Genomic DNA, 17,089 nt, shown 5'->3' with positions numbered 1-17,089 from the left:
TTTTTCCCCCCTTGGGAAGTGGCTGGAAGAGAGAGGTATTCCCTTATTAGAATTAAGGATGAGCTTCCATAAGTCTCTTTAGCAGGAGAAGAAATTTATAAGGACTTCTACAAATTCAAACTTCAAAACTGGCTTCTAAACTACTTGTGGAAGGGTTCACTTAGGCATGCAATTACCCATCGCAGGTCTAATTGCCCATTTGCATGCACAATTTAGAAAGGCACAGTTGAAATTTAGTCCCAGGCTCTCCAACACTAATTTTCTCCCTTGAAATTGACATTTCAAAGAACATCAGGTGGCTAAAACTCCAGATTTGCTACTTATTTCAATAGGAACAGAACTTTTTTCCTTTCCAAGTTGAAAGATTGGTTTAAAAAATTAAATTAAAAGTCTGGGCCGCCCTCGCTCGGGAGCGTGTCCCCAGGATGTTGAGCCTCGGGGTCAGACTTTTGATGGAAGACACGGATCTGTGGAGGACGGACGGACGGATGGATGGACGAAAAAGACGGGTTTGGACGGCACGCCGGCCCTGGCGGCGGGGCCGGGGTGTGGGGCCCGCTCCAGGGATGGCCAGGAATGGCCGGCGTCCCAGGCGTCGCGGGACCGCCCTCTTGTGTGGGTGGCGGTGGGATCCTGCGCTGGTTTTCCTGGTGGCCCGGCTGTGTCCCGGTGTTTTCTGGTCCCCGGGCGGCGCCCTCGCCCCCGTCCCGTGGCCCCTGCTGCGCGTGCTTGCCGGCCCCTCCCCACCGCTGAAGTGATTGGCCTCCAACTAATAAAATAATATTTAAAAAAAAAAAAAAAAAAAAAAAAAAAAAGATGAAAGGGAAAAGACAAGCATATAAAGGAGGAACGTGGCCTCCCTCCATGCTGTTAAGAATAGACTCTTACTTGCCTTGAAAATAGTTATAATGTGATCAGTTATCCAATTAGCAAGGCTTGTCCTTACTTCTCCATAGAGGGGTAAACATATCTCACCATCTTACAGTTGTATGTCTCCATTTATAAATACCTTTATATTCCTCTGTAAAAGTGGCAATAATAATATGCATTTCACTCCACCTTCATATGTAATAATCCATAAGAGTCTATGACTGAAAGGATTAACAAATAGTGAAATAGACCTGTCTTCTTTGGCAATTCAGTTTTATGACTCATAATTTTAGAGATTGGAGACAGATGTATTTATGAATTTGCTAGTGAGGTTCACTCACTCTGCTATTTAAAATAGTGGTTATCAATGGACAAGGAAATGGTGAATCCCCACTATTAAGCAGGGCTTGTGAAAATCTAGCCAGAAATCTTGCCTCTATCAATACACATTCAAACTAAAACAAGCAAAACGACAAGTGTGGAGGTCCTTGGTGTGTAGTGTACACACACATCAATAGTGTGTGACTGCTGGGTGAATCATGAAGGAGCAAGGGGTGGTCTGGCTCCCTACACAGGAGATCTGCGCTGCACTGTGGTTGGCCTGGGCCACCTCGGAGCCAAGAATGTGGGGTTCCTATGGAGCAGCCTTAGACACGCAAGACAGAGCTAGAGTAGAATACTCTTAGACTTGTCCAAGAAGGTCAACTTGAGGGATGAACCAACCTTGGCAGAGAGAACTATCTGATAACAAGTTCCTCATTCACTTGGGTCTCAGCTCAAATGTTATATCCTCAATGATATTCTATCACTGTCATCACTCAAGGACTCATGCCTCTCCCTCTTTTCTTCATTGTATTTATCACTTTCTGACATTTGCTCATTTATGAATTCACTTGCTTATTTTTTCTATTTCCCTACAAGAATTAAAGATTGAAGAAATAATGCCTTTATATTGTGGCCCCATCATACTGCCCATTTCTATAGGTTATGCCAGGAATTGAGATGTGAAGTGAAGTGAAAGCTGTTCAGCTGTGTCTGACTCTTTGTGACCCCATGGACTATACAGTCTGTGGAATTCTCCAAGCCAGAACACTGGAGTGGGTAGCCTTTCCGTTCTTTGGGGATCTTCCCAACCTAGAGATTGAACCCAGGTCTCCGCCATTGCAGGCAGATTCTTTACCTGCTGAGCTACCAGGGAAGTCCAAAGAGATGCTCTAAAAGCTCTACTTGAGTATAGATACCTAATGAGAGCTAACTACAATCACTATCACACATAGACTCTTCAACCACTTTATGTAAGAGACAGCATTTTGTAGATGAGAAAGCTGAGGAAAAGAAACTTAAATTAGTTGTCCAAGGTCACATGCCCAGAACTCAGGAAAGCTGGTCTTTGAACCAGGTTATCTGGCTCAAGAGTCTGTCCATGCTCAGCTGATGCCAGGAAGTACCCTTATTAACAGGACTGCTAATAAGTACCCTTATTAGCAGGACTCTGGGAATATGAACTGAGAAGATAGGAAGTCAACCACTGTTAGGAACATACAGACAGCAGAGACAGGAAACAGTAGAGGTTATAAGACACCAATACATTTGGTTCAGAAGATACAACAAAACATAAACAAAACAAAACAAGCAACCTGAGATCAGGTAGCTGGATGTCAGTTTGGAGAAGCAGAGAAACAGAACCTTGTCACCTTTTCTGTAGAGGCCACAGTAAATATCTGATCACTTTCTTCCTGGATCCAAAATGACAGTTAATGTGCCAATGAGGCACCATTTTAAGGCACAAGGCTATTTTTGTTTCCCCATGGTATTCCTGCTGCTTTTACTACTATTGCTAATTCTATCTTTATAGTAAATCTCTAGTAATTGAGATGATCTGATTGAATCTCTGTTCCTTGAAAACAAAATTGCCCAGTGTAGCCAGAAGTTATTACCTTCACAATTCCTATTCAATGACCGCTTTCCTTTCTCAATTAAGAGCCAATGAATTTCTGCAGAGGTGTCACTTGCTAATTACAGGTCTGGTTCACAATGGCTGATGGCAGGCTTCTGCACTGAAGTGCTCTTGAAGACAGGAGAGCTGAATGGGTGCCCTTGGGATTTCAGGGCAGAGCTCTTGCAATGATTTCTGCAGGACAGAAAGAACTTTGAAGTTGTTTCTATTTTCTTACAAATCCATACGACTTTTGTATCCTTTCATAATGTGATTATGTTTTGCTTTAAATTTGGTTTTTTACATGGCTTTGAGGACTTTCTAACAGACTGTCATGTACCTTATTTTGACAGGCACAACATCAAAGTGTAGATCCTTTCAAAAAACCATCACATATTGTAAAGTAATTATCCTCCATTTAAGATAAATTAATTAATTTTCAAAATGTATGCAGTTTTAAGATAGTCATCATTAGATGGAAAAAAAGGAACAAAGCCTCCAATATCTGAAATCACCTGGTTGTAATGGCAGAAGTCTAGATAATGAAATTTGCTACTTGCTGGAATTAAGTCCTGACTTGGATACTTCTTGAAAAACCTGACACATCACAGGAGCTGCAGAGGCATTCATAAGATGACAGTATTGGTTATTTCTATACTTGTGTTTAGAGCAGTGGCTTTCAAGCAGTTTGCTGTTGATTCACCAAAAGAAATACATTTTACATCTCAGCTTAGTATACACAACCACACACCTGAAGTCAAAATTCCATGAAATAATAGGGTATCTTATTATATTAATATATGATACTCTCTGTTCCATCCTAGTTTTATTTTCCAAAATGTGCTAGACAGGATCCAATAAACTGATTTTACTACCCAGGAATATGTCACAATTTATACTGTGAAAGACAACCCATTGGATAAGGTCTATTCACCCATCATACAAAGGCAACAAGTTTATGCACAGGAATAACACAGAGCTGAAATGGACAATAGGGAAGCGAAGCTTAAAAGAGATGTACTACATAAAGAGCTGTGGAAAGAAAAGGAGAAAAGGAAAGATGACCCATTTGAATGCAGAGTTCCAAAGAATATCAAGGAGAGATGAGAAAGCCTTCTTCAGTGATCAGTGCAAAGAAAGAGAGGAAAATAATAGAATAGGAAAGATTAGAGAACTCTTTAAGAAAATTAGAGATACCAAGGGAACATTTCATGCAAAGACGAGCTCAATAAAAGACAGAAATGGTAGGGACCTAACAGAAGCAGAAGATATTAAGAAAAGGTGGAAAGAATACACAGAAGAACTGTACAAAAAAGATCTTTTGACCCAGATAATCATAATGGTGTGATCACTCACCTAGAGCCAGACATTCTGGAATGTGAAGTCCAGTAGGCCTTAGGAAGAATCACTACGAACAAGCTAGTGGAGGTGATGGAATGCCAGTTGAGCTATTTCAAATCCTGAAAGATGATGCTGTTAAAGTGCTGCATTCAATATGCCAGCAAATTTGGAAAACTCAGCACTGGCTACAGGACCAGAAAAGGTCAGTTTTCATTCCAATTCCAAAGAAAGGCAATGACAAAGAATGCTCAAGCTACCACACAATTGCACTCATCTCACATGCTAGCAAAGTAATGTTCAAAATTCTTCATGCCAGGCTTTAGTAATAGGTGAACCGTGAACTTTCGGATATTCAAGCTGGTTTTAGAAAAGGCAGAGGAACCAGAGATCAAATTGTCAACATATGCTGGATCATCAAAAAAGCAAGAGAGTTCCAGAAAAACACCTATTTCTGCTTTATTGACTATACCAAAGCCTTTGACTGTATGGATCACAATAAACTGTGCAAAATTCTGAAAGAGATGGGAATACCAGACCACCTGACCTGCCGCTTGAGAAACCTATATGCAGGTCAGTAAGCAACAGTTAGAACTAGACATGGACCAACAGACTGGTTCCAAATAGGAAAAGGAGTATGTCAAGGCTGTATTTTGTCTCCCTGCTTATTTAACTTATATTCAGAGTACATCATGAATTTGAAATGCTGGGCTGGAAGGAGCACAAGCTGGAATCAAGATTGCTGGGAAAAATATCAATAACCTCAGATATGTAGATGACACCAACCTTATGGCAGAAAGTGAAGAAGCATTAAAGAGCCTCTTGATGAAAGTGAAAGAGGAGAGTGAAAAAGTTGGTTTAAAGCTCAACATTCAGAAAACTATGATCGTGGCATCCGGTCCCATCACTTCATGGCAAATAGATGGGGAAACAGTGGAAACAATGGCTGACTTTATTTTGGGGGGCTCCAAAATCACTGCAGATGGTGACTACAGCCATGAAATTAAAAGACACTTGATCCTTGGAAGAAAAGTTATGATCAACTTAGCATATTTAAAAGCAGACATTACTTTGCCAACAAAGGTCTGTCTAGTCAAGGCTATGGTTTTACCAGTAGTCATGTATGGATATGAGAGTTGGACTGTAAAGAAAGCTGAGCACCGAAGCATTGATGCTTTTGGACTGTGGTGTTGGAGAAGACTCTTGTGAGCCCCTTGGACTGCAAAGAGATCAAACCAGTCCATCCTAAAGGAGATCAGTCCTGGGTGTTCATTGGAAGGAGTGATGTTGAAGCTGAAACTACAATACTTTGGCCACCTGATGTGAATAGCTAACTCATTTGAAAGACCCTGATGCTGGGAAAGATTGAGGGCAGGAGAAGGGGATGACAGAGGATGAGATGGTTGGCTGGCATCACCAACTCAACGGACATGAGTTTGAGTAAGCTCCAGGAGTTGGTGATGGACAGGGAGGCCTGGTGTGCTGCGGTCCACGGGGTCACAGAGTCAGACACGACTGAGCGACTGAACTACTACTACTGCTACATTCTCCAGATGAAGTTTAAGCCCACCGTGACAATATTTAAAGGATCAGATCTGTATTGCCTCCTAAGAGTCACAATATTCAGAGTTTCAAAGAAAGACAACCTTCTTCCTTGAACAGACTGTGTTCATCGGATCGAACAGATCCTCACAGCCTGGACCTCATTCCTTTATTAAACACTTGGGTTTCCCAGGTGGCACTAGTGGTAAATAACTCACCTGCCAGTACAGAAGACCTAAGAGATGCATGTTCGATCCCTGGGTCGGAAAGATCCCTGGAGGAGGGCACAGCAATCCACCCCAGTACTCTTGCCTGGAGAATCCCCATGGACAGGGGAGCCTGGTGGGCTATAGTCATAGGGCCTCTAAGAGTCGGAAATGAATTAACTGACTTAGCACACATAAGCTCCATAACTTATTTTTGAAAATATTTAATCTGATTTGAAAATTGTAAAAAACCACAAGAAAGAAGTGTCTAAAACGTCACCTGCTATTCTGTCAGTTTTTGGAAATATATAAAGTCCAAAGTTAAAATCCCCCTTGCCTCTATTTCTCCCTCTGATCACAACTTTCAGAAGTAATTATCATTAACAGCTTGATACATAAACCTGAAACTTTGAATATTTAGGCATACCTTAGCCTACGTGCGTTTTAGAGAGAGACAAAAATTTCATACATACATGTATATATCTTTAAATGGAATTTTGTCATATACCACCTTCATTTTTTTCATAACACAACATAGCATATATGTTCTGAGTTTAGTTCATGTACATTCAGTTGCTCAGTTCTGTGTCCGACTCTCTGCAACCCCATGGACTATAGCAGCCAGGCTTCCCTGTCCATCACCAACTCCCAGAGTTTACTTAAACTCATGTCCGTTGCCTCAGTGATGCCAACCAACCATCTCATCCTCTGTTGTTCCCTTCCCCTCCGCCTTCAATCTTTGCCAGCATCGGGGTCTTTTCCAATGAGTCAGTTCTTCGCATCAGGTGGCCAAAGTGTTGGAGTTTCAGCTTCAGAATCAGTCCTTCCAATTAATATTCAGGACTGATTTCCTTTAGGATGGATGGGTTGGATCTCCCTGCAGTCCAAGGGACTCTCAAGAGTCTTCTCCAACACCACAGTTCAAAGCTTCAATTCTCCGGCGCTCAGCTTTCTTTATAGTCCAACTCACACATCCATATGTGACTAATGGAAAAACAATAGCTTTCACTAGATGGACCTTTGTCAGCAAAGTAATGACTCTGCTTTTTAAAGTGCTGTCTAAGTTGGTCACAGCTTTTCTTCCAAGGAGTACGCATATACACTCACCCATTACCATTTGCCAGTTGACTGCATTTAAGTTACCCACTGGTTTCAGTTACCATAATGCTGCAATGACTCTCCACAATATACAGTTTTAAGTCCAAAATATTATTGTGGTGAATTACAAATAATGGGGATGATATTTCAAAATTCAACTGAGACTTCAAATTATCCTCCAAAATATTTTTATCAATCTATAATTTTCACTAATATGAGAATGACCATTTCCCAGATCTCTATCAAGACTGATATTATCAACATTTAAAACATTTGTAAATTTTATGGACAATATATGCAAGTATTTCCCTGAATTTTATGAGTTTAACGACCTTTTCATGTCATGTGTATTTCATTTTTTTAAATTATTGGTTCATATCTGCTATCAATTTTTCAGTTGGTAATATTTGGATGTTTAGCTTTTTCAAAAAATTATTTACAGAAAATATGTGATAAAGTCCCATGTGTCATCCACGTGCTCCATTTCTTCCACAGCATGCAATCGTCTCTTAACTTTACGTATGGTGTTTAGTCACAGAAAAGGGCTTTATTTTTAAATTTGCTTATTAATATACATATAGTTAAATGTGTTTCTATTTTGTTGATGACCACTAAGTGCTGCCATGCTAAAATATTAAGTGTCTCTTTTTTTCAAGTTAAAAATAGCACTGTGGGTCTTTTAAAACTACCTATACAGCACTGTATTTATAAATATAAAACTCTTGATGTTTACATTTTATGTAACTGGACCAATTTCAGTATTTATGCTTTGCTAGAAAATCATCTGTTTTATATACTTCAAAATCATTTGCATATTTATAGAAATAAAATTATCTAATAATTTTGTTTAATTTCACTTGTAGCTATAGTTATATATCACAATTTTTATTCCTAATGTTGTATATTTCTGCTTTTTAAAATTTTCTATGTCAGACTTACTGAGTTTAATTTTCTATTTTTAACAGAAATACATTTTACTCTCATCATTCTTTTAATTTTATTTTAAAATATATTAATTTTTTACTTTTTAAACATTTTTACTTTTCTATCTTGGTTTATTTTGTTTGTTTTCTAGTATCTAAAGTTGAATTTCAGTTTATTTACTTGTTACAGTTTTATTAAAGCATATAAAAAGGGATATAAAATATACATTTTACTCTGTGTAGTTAATACTACATTCCATAATTTTATGCACTTTTCTTATTTCTGTTCATTTCTAAGTCATTTCTATTGAAAATTTTGATTTCCCTTTTGAAATATCTATTTGAATACACAGTGAGCATTTGAATTTAGGAAATTAGATATGTCATTGCATATCTACTAAACTAATAAAAGCTATAGGACTAAATGCTCTTTTTTCTCTGCATGTTGAGACTTTCAGTGGGGTTGGGACAGAGAAGCACCAGTTGCAAAATGGAAGGTGAAAGGAAAGAACAGCAATGTTTTCCTAAGACATCAGCTTAAGGCCCACTGAAAGGAATAGAATGTTGCCTCACTCTTTTCCAAGAAAGATTTGCCTACAGAAGCTGAGGGTGGTGTTTTCACAGGGGCTCTCTCCCTGACATGATAGCAACAGCCAGCCAGCATTTTGAAAGCAAGGTAGTGAAGGGAGTACGGAGCCATCCTCCACCCTTCTGCACTGACCACAGCGTGACTCCGGTATGTTCAGCTTTCTAGGAGAGCCTTAGGTACCTCTCCTTCATCTGCCACATGCATGGTTTTAAGCACATCCGCTGTGCCAAGCACTGGGCTCCCCCGCTGGAGAAGCAGGGGGACAGTGTGGACTGCAGCACAGACCCCTGCCCGGCTGGATCGGACACTGGCAGCCAAGGTCAGTGACGGTTAGCTGGGGATCTGAGCGCTCCTCCTCACGGGTTTTCAGACGTGGGAACCACAGAAGAGAGTGGCAGAAGAACGCAGGAGGGTTGTGTGTGAGCACACAGGAAACTTCTGCCCAGAACCCCCACGAACACCTGGGTAAAACTTTAGCGGGATTTGAAAATGCTCTACACTCCTAATGGGGTGAGACCTCGCATTGTATGGGCTATTTCAGTTTGTATACTTACTTTGTTTCCAAAGACTGGCGGGGCCATCACATATGCATTTGTTTGTCAACACTGGACCCACCCTTGGGAAATGAGACAACTTCATTTGAGTCACTGTTGAGTTACTTATCCCCTGTGTCTTCTCCAGTCTAATAAGAGAATTCCAACTTTTTCCAAGTAACACATGTGCCAGACTCACATGTTCCTGGGACTTGTGTACTTACTCAGTAAGACATTTTCATGCAGTAATGATCATAATTATCCCTGATACACTGTAAGAAATTGAGACTGAAGGAGACTGGATCTCTGACTAAAGTCACGTAATTTAGGGTAGCATCCTGTCTAGGAATTGTTCAGCCAATATCTGTTGAACCAAGGATGGTGTGAGCCATAACTTTATTACTTGCCCAGCTACAACACTTTAAATTGCGATTAGCTGAGATATACCCACTGAGTAACAGGAAAAAGTAAAGATGGAAGTGTTAGTCGCTCAGTCGTGTCCAACTCTTTGCAACCCCATGGGCTGGGTCCTGCCAGGCTCCTCTGTCCATGGAATTCTCCGGGCAAGAATACTGGAGTGGATTACCATTCCCTTCTCCGGAGGATCTTCCCAAACCAGGGATCGAACCTAGGGTCTCTGACATTGCGGGCACATTCTTTACTGTCTGAGCCACCAGTGATCCTGAGTAACAGGAAAGAATTTATGATTACAAATCATTTCAAGATAGCTTATAAAAAAACAAGCAAAAAAAAAAAACTTCTCAGTTTCACTACAGATGGTTTTTTAGAGGTATGAAAAGACGTTATAACGTAATTATCTGAAGTGAAGTTTTGCAGTGGGCACAAATAAATATGGAAGAAGTGAGTGTTTCATTACAATTGTTCATTAAGATTTAATCATTTATTTATTCAAATGTATGCCTTGAACATCTCCACATTACCAGATATGCTAGACAGAGTGAGGGGAAAAAATATCGACTTTTTTTTTCCTAAAAGGAATTTACAGTTTGGGAAGGTAGATGAAGTCTGTACTCTAGACAGAAAGGTGTGTCTGTGTCTGAGACATAGAACAGCATCTGACAGAATGAACACTAGGACTGTATTTCTGCCTTTATCTTGGATCAGGTGTAGTGCTTCTTCCCCTGTTTTCTCTCTAGATTTCAGTTTTCTCATCAGTAAAATGAAAGGAGTGGTCTAGGGGATTGCAAAGATCTCCAGTATTTTTTGACAGTAAGAAATTTATAAATTATTTAGGAGAGACTAATTCTACCTGGTTTAGGAAAACATTAGAAAGGAGGAATTGAATTTGAACTTATCATGAATGAATTACTTTGAAAACTGTCATAACAAACCATGGAGGGACAAATTCAGTTTCTAGGGAAATATATGTTTATTACTGGGGCTTCCCTGGCAAAGAATCTGCCCGCAATGCAGGAGGTACAAGAGACACAGTTTTGATCCCTGGGTTATGAAGATCCCTTGGAGAAGGAAATTTTAACCCACTCCATTATTCTCGCCAGGAAAATCCTATGAACAGAGGAGCCTGGCAGGCTACAGTCCATAGGGCTGCAAAGAGTCAGACATGACGAGTGACTGAACATACATATGCACGCACATACACACATGTTTATTATATTAAATCATAATACTGGTTTATCAGAAAATTTTGCTTTGTCCTCAGAACATGTGGAGAATTTTTTTTTGGAGGTGGGGGAGGTGGCAGCAAGAGGTTGGAAATTCTCAGCAAAATGTTTTAGATTAGAATTTAAATTTTCATCTCTGTGTGGGCTACTCATTTTCAATTTTCTAAAACATGTATCTTTACCACTATTTGAAAATTGCATGCTAGCAAGCATTCTTCTTAATTCAATAGCAAACTCTTAGTTATGCAATTTGCTCACGTTTCAACACCTTCCCTGTCTCCTATAAAATCGATATATCTTACTTGAGATTTCCCAGTTATATTGAAATCATACCATTATCAATCTTTACCTTGCACACACTTTTGCAAATATGTCTTTATTGCCACCCAATTCTGAAATATCCTCATGGAAATGGAAAAAAAATCAATCATTTTAGTTTCAAGCAAACAGGTGGTTGACTGAATTGTTCAGCTTTAATCCAGATGTTATGTTATAGTAATCAACCAAAGACAGTGTATGTGTGTTTGTGTGTACATGTATGAGTGTAATGCAATATCATTATATACTTAGTTTTTTTTTTTTTTTTTTTGGTGGGGGGGTATACACATCTAGAAAGTGCTCTGGTTTTATCTGTGGATTAAATGAAAATCACTACTAATAGCGCCACCTTGTGTCTGAAACTTAAAATCCAGACTATATGTTCATGTATTACAGAATTTTCAAGCAAAAGATAAGCATATATATTTATCTACTCCAAACTTCTCTTCACAGAGCTAAGCAGCTGGAGGTCTAGGGAGATTAAGTGACATTAAAATCACTCACTCAGTGAACGGTGCAGCTGGAACTAAAATCAAAATTCCTGATTTTTGCTTTGGTCCCTTTTCCATCCTTTGGAGAACTGACTTTTGATGACAAAGAAAAGTAATCAGTTTTATTAAAGTCAGGTGTGGATATTTTATTAATTTAGCTTTAATTTATAGCTGTAATAGAATTCATTTTTTATATCTAAATGCTTTAAAATCCTGACAGTAATAATGTAGACTTCTGTTATTAATGAGTATCAAGAACAATTAACTTTAAGAATATCATTCTTTTAATTATTTTTTAAAAACATGTTTTTTTAAAAGAAGTCACCCAAGATGTCTTCTTCCAAGTAACTGATTTTATACTGCGTGTAAGACATGAAATGACCTTAATTTTTAGAAAAAAATAAATAAAAGAAGGTTTAGAGTAAACGGCACAATGGTAGTGCAATAATAAACAATGCAAAACAACAGGTTCAGTGGATCTTTTAATTAACAAGCTGGAATATCATATACTTTCATAGAATCTTTAGAAACTGAGGGCTCCTTCCTTAGATTTAAATCAGACTTTTCCTTTGACAAAGATGAGATGAGCACTGCATTGGCCATAATACAATGTTAAAGATGTAGAATATATGGTCTATTATCTCAGGGAAATCACAAACAGTCTGATCCAGTAAACTGAGATTACTTAACCCCGCTCTTACTGAATACCCAAATTCCAAATTGCCTTTCTGGTTTGCCAACCCTCTTTGAACAATGTGGGTCTGAACCACACAGGTCCACTAACATGTGGATATTTTCTAATAAATAGGAACAGTATTAAGCTATCTGCTGGTTGGATTTGTAGATGCAGAGTTACAAAGATAGAGGGGACAGACTATGGGGCTAGAGTATCCTCAGATTTTTGGCACAGGAAGGGGCTTTGGGCTTTCCTGGGGGCTCAGACAGTAAAGATTCTGCCTGCAATGCAGGAGACCAGGGTTCAGTTCCTGATTGGGAAGATCCCCTGGAGGACGGCATGGAAACCCACTCCAGTATTCTTGCCTGGAGAATCCCCATGGACAGAGGAGCCAGGTGGGCTACGGACCACGGGGTCATGGCTGAGTGACTAAGGACACCTGGAACCAATTCCTGGCATATACCAAGGAAAAAATGAATATGTATATCTACTCATACGTGTGTGCGTGTGTGTGTGTGTGCGTGTGTGTGTGCGTGTGTGTGTGTATATATATATATATATACACACACACACATATGATGAAAGTTAGAGAGCAGAATGACAAAAATGACCTCCTTAAAATGGGGCTCTGTTATCCACTATAATATAGAAGAAAACCTATCTTCATTCATTCCAGTTCTCCATTTTGGAATTAACACATTCGTTTCAATTGACATTTGTTTGTTTGTTCACTAAAAGTCTAGCAGGACCTTAAAAGATGAATTATGTTTCCTGGTTATAAATTCTAAACAGAAACAAGCTAAGCTATTAAGACTCTTCCAATATATTTAAGATACAAAGATTTTCAAATATATCCAGTTGTATGATAGAAATTATCCCATGGAAGCCAAAATTACTGCAAAGTGGAAACTAAGAACCATTTTCCTTTGGTTCCTCCATCATAGGTACAGAATTCCATCTTCTGAATCAAAATGTGGCCAAAGAGCATGCAAACAAAAAATTTTGAGTAGTCCCATATTTCTTTAATGAATTTACAGAAGTTCAGTTGTATGAGCTTGGTTGCCATGACAGTAGTGAAAATTCCAAGATGTGAGTGCCTACCACAAGGCTTAAAAAAGGTATATAATAAAAAACAAAGTGTGACAAACATGGAAAAAGAATAAGGAAGAGGGGAGTCCTCAAAGTCAAGGCTAGTTTTACAGGATGCCAGGCTAAGCAACTGTTGACCTCAAAAATAAGTGCATAACAAAAAGAGTGCTATGTCCAAAATTAGATGGCTTGATGTATCATTCACAATTGGTACATTTAGCTAAGAAAAATAATTGCAACAGATTGTGCTTTGCTTCTATTAGCTGCCTAGCTAGGGAGGAGATCAGAGTACTAACCTTCAATTAAAAAAAATGTAAACCTAAAAGTCAATAAGGTACTTAGCTTACTGGCTTCTTTTGTGGCACTCTTTTCTAGTAATGAAGTGAGCATCTTATGAGTTTTGAAAGATTTGGCTTTCTGAAGGATGCAAAATTTCCCATAGTGAATGTTAAGACTTCTTTGCAAAACACTATATTTTTGAAGAAATCAAATCTCACAGTGTTTCAGGTGAAATATAAATATGATCTGCAAATGTGACACCTTCTGGGGTCAAGAATAAAATAAAGACTGTGTCAAGAACCAGAGAGATTAGTTTAATGCTATCTCAGCACTGTTAACTAACTCCTGGCGCTTATGAAATATTAAGAGAAGGATTTATCTACTGACCTGGAAAGGAAATGAGAAAGCTATGTACTGAGTGGAACTAAAATATTTGCCCCAGCTTAGAGACTCTATAAATTAACATGCCTCAAATCAGGCCTCAAATCAATTTTTAAAAATTTGAGAAACTAGCATCCAGAAATATTAAACAGGTAAAGAAAGAGGAGTTGTCTGAGTTTCCCAATACAATGTCTAGCATACTGGGTTAGAGAAGGAAACAGCAGTTGCATAGGTTTTGCTCCTAATTCAACTTGGTGTCACTAGTTCAAGGGAAATCATACACACAAACAGAGTTATAATTCATTTTGTAAATCATAACGTAGGTGGGAAATTAAAGCATACCTGGGTACTATTTTTTTAACTAACTGGAGTACTTTTGTATCATCAGTGGATATTAGTATCCAGGAAAAATGATCAAATATCTATTGTTTAAGAATTAGAAAGCATATTTGAACCTAATCTGATCATCACTCCATTAAATAAAAGAAAAAAATTATCTGGGAAAAAAGTAGAATTTTTTTAGGTACTAATTTAAATGATTATAGAATATTGTGTGTTTTTTTTCTTTGGGCTTATCTCTTATTTTTTCCCAACAATAAATATTTATTGATTTGATACAAAATTAAATTATTTTAAACCAAATAAGCAAAGAAAAGGAAATAAGAAATGTAAAGCTTTAGGAGGTAATTCTTTGAAGGGTTGGTCATTCCCTGTGAGTCAGAAATCAGACTTGTGGATTGTACATCACACACTGTCAGTCAATTAGTTACCAAGCAGCTGTGATATTACCTTACAGCCATGTAATGAGCCTCAGAAAGCATGTCTCTTTGGGACTAGCGAAGAACTAGGCAATCTACAAAAACAAGGAAAGGAGTGGGAAATGGATGGAAAGATTGAAAAAAAAAGTAGGAAAGAGGAAAGATGGGGAAGGAGAAAAAATACAGAAAAATAAGGAGTGAGGAAAAAAAAATGTGTATAGAGTAATAAATCATACAGGTTACTTACTAAATCTCATACCCTGTACTTCACACTTCCTATATAATAGTCTCACTTAAAACATTTAAAAAATAGGTATATTAATCTTTGTTCATATAAAAATCAATCTTTTAAAAAATAGAGAAGACACTAGCAGTGTGTCCGGCATACAGTTGTATACAGTGCACAAATTGGGTATTTTAATGATCTTAGTGGCTTACTCCATGGTATATTGAAATTTCAAATGATGACTTGAATAATTATGAAAATGTTCTATTACGGCCAACATCCTTTGCTTAAGAAATAGGCATTCAACCTATTCAATTAAAGAAATTAAATAAACAAAGACAAGTGTTAATTAAAATGTCAGGACAGATGAACAGTAAAACTTTCACATATTATTGGTGGCCAAGTACATTGTACCTGACTTGAGAGAAGTAATTTGTCATTATTTACTAGTCATAAAAATTTAAAATCATGTAGTACAGTAAGCCCAATAAAATTCAAATATGGAAAAAATGCATATGAATATATGCACATGAATAAAGATTTATGCTTATCATAGACTTATTTATCATAATGTTCAACAGTATGATAATGTTAACTAAATGCTCCACAATATGGCAATGGTTAAGTAAATTGAAGTATATCTACTCTATGGAATATAATGAATGCATTAAAATATTGCTCTATACTATGTCATAAAAATAGCTATGATATAAAGTTAAGGAAATCAGAATGCAGAAAGTGTACATTTTGATTAAAAAGACTACAAAAATACATATCAAATATGGACTGAAGGGTAAAAATCAATATTGGTTGAACCAGATGGTGATATATATACATTTTATTTTCTGGGTTTTTTTCCTAAATTATTCTGTACCATTATCTTAATTTTTTAAAAAGCATATACAGTAGAATAAAAGTTTGTTAGCTAAAATACCTGGGCATAAATATGTGAATACATGTGAGTACAGTAATATACAAATAAATTCATTTGGAGTTTATTGGAGTTTATACAAATACAATAATTCAAAGAACTTTTCGTAAATATTTATTTTTTTTTTTTTTTTTTTTTTTTTTTAAATATTATTTTATTAGTTGGAGGCCAATCACTTTACAACATTTCAGTGGGTTTTGTCATACATTGACATGAATCAGCCATATAGTTACATGTATTCCCCATCCCGATCCCCCCTCCCACCTCCCTCCCCACCCGACTCCTCAGGGTCCTCCCAGTGCACCAGGCCCGAGCACCTGACTCATGTATCCCACCTGGGCTGGTGGTCCGTTTCACCATAGATAATATACATGCTGTTCTTTCAAAACATCCCACCCTCACGTTCTCCCCCAGAGTTCAAAAGTCTGTTCTGTATTTCTGTGTCTCTTTTTCTGTTTTGCATATAGGGTTATCGCCACCATCTATCTAAATTCCGTATATATGTGTTAGTATACTGTAATGTTCTTTATCTTTCTGACTTACTTCACTCTGTATAATGGGCTCCAGTTTCATCCATCTCATTAGAACTGATTCAAATGAATTCTTTTTAACGGCTGAGTAATATTCCATGGTGTATATGTACCACAGCTTCCTTATCCATTCATCTGCTGATGGGCATCTAGGTTGCTTCCATGTCCTGGCTATTATAAACAGTGCTGCGATGAACATTGGGGTGCACGTGTCTCTTTCAGATCTGGATTCCTCAGTGTGTATGCCCAGAAGTGGTATTGCTGGGTCATATGGCAGTTCTATTTCCAGTTTTTTAAGAAATCTCCACACTGTTTTCCATAGTGGCTGTACTAGTTTGCATTCCCACCAACAGTGTAAGAGGGTTCCCTTTTCTCCACACCCTCTCCAGCATTTATTGCTTGTAGACTTTTGGATAGCAGCCATCCTGACTGGCGTGTAATGATACCTCATTGTGGTTTTGATTTGCATTTCTCTGATGATGAGTGATGTTGAGCATCTTTTCATGTGTTTGTTAGCCATCTGTATGTCTTCTTTGGAGAAATGTCTGTTTAGTTCTTTGGCCCATTTTTTGATTGGGTCGTTTATTTTTCTGGAATTGAGCTTCAGGAGTTGCTTGTATATTTTTGAGATTAATCCTTTGTCTGTTTCCTCATTTGTTATTATTTTCTCCCAATCTGAGGGCTGTCTTTTCACCTTACTTATAGTTTCCTTTGTTGTGCAAAAGCTTTTAA

This window comes from Muntiacus reevesi, chromosome 5 (assembly GCF_963930625.1).
Source record: "Muntiacus reevesi chromosome 5, mMunRee1.1, whole genome shotgun sequence".
Taxonomy (NCBI): Eukaryota; Metazoa; Chordata; class Mammalia; order Artiodactyla; family Cervidae; genus Muntiacus; species Muntiacus reevesi.
Note: the sequence above shows the minus strand (reverse complement) of the source record.